General features: G+C 29.8%; 1 non-coding gene across 1 annotated transcript; it reads right to left on the bottom strand.

The window, feature by feature from the left end:
- Window positions 1–18: 18 nt before the first annotated feature.
- On the bottom strand, window positions 19–89 carry J4E79_011856. Its single transcript has one exon. It is a non-coding gene; the product is annotated as a tRNA-Asn (tRNA).
- Window positions 90–799: the final 710 nt, after the last annotated feature.

Genomic DNA, 799 nt, shown 5'->3' with positions numbered 1-799 from the left:
TTGTAAAGGCAAATGAGAAGCCTTTAAAATGAATCGAACATTTATCAGAATATTAACAGTATTCCGCTCTACCATTGAGCTATAAAGGCTATTAAAGAATGTTATAAAGATATCTAGTCCCCCCCGCAAGCTTACGGTTACTTTTTTTTTTTACAGGGTAATTTATAAATATCCGAACAAAAATTAGAGAGGAAGTAACTATTTCCTTTAAATTAATCTGAAAAATTTTGTATAGGTGAGTTCAAATACTACATTGTTTTTTATTTATTTTATCCTCCCCCGCAAGCTTGCGGGGGAGGATAAAAGAGTTTGTTTTATAAAAATATAATACGGATAGGTATAACCTAGGGATGTGAAGGAGTTGAACCTTAAATTTATGATCTGCAATCAAAATGCATAGCCCTATGCAACACACCCCTTTTTTTTGTAGATATACAATTGTAATTATCCACCTTTATAAATCAATATATACTGGGACATATTAAACTATCTGGTAAGGTAATTACTTTTGATATCATGTTAATAATACAAAACAATTATATTACTAACAATCTAGAGTTAAAGGGTTACACAGTTCTTATACATATACAGGTAGTATCGCCACAAAAGACTTTACCCTTACAATTTGCCCCATTACAAATAGAACAAGGAATATCCGAAATTACGTCTAAAAAAATAAGGTAATATACCTTTAATGTAATTCTAATGCATCTTTAATATATGAACAAGATAACACTACAAAAACTTGTGATTGTATAAATGCAATACCTAGTTCTAATCCAGAGAATGCAATTATAAA

This window comes from Alternaria viburni (genome assembly GCF_023758015.1).
Source record: "Alternaria viburni strain BMP 2772 chromosome Unknown scaffold_152, whole genome shotgun sequence".
NCBI classification, from domain to species: domain Eukaryota; kingdom Fungi; phylum Ascomycota; class Dothideomycetes; order Pleosporales; family Pleosporaceae; genus Alternaria; species Alternaria viburni.
Note: the sequence above shows the minus strand (reverse complement) of the source record. Positions and strands in the feature narration are given on the sequence as shown.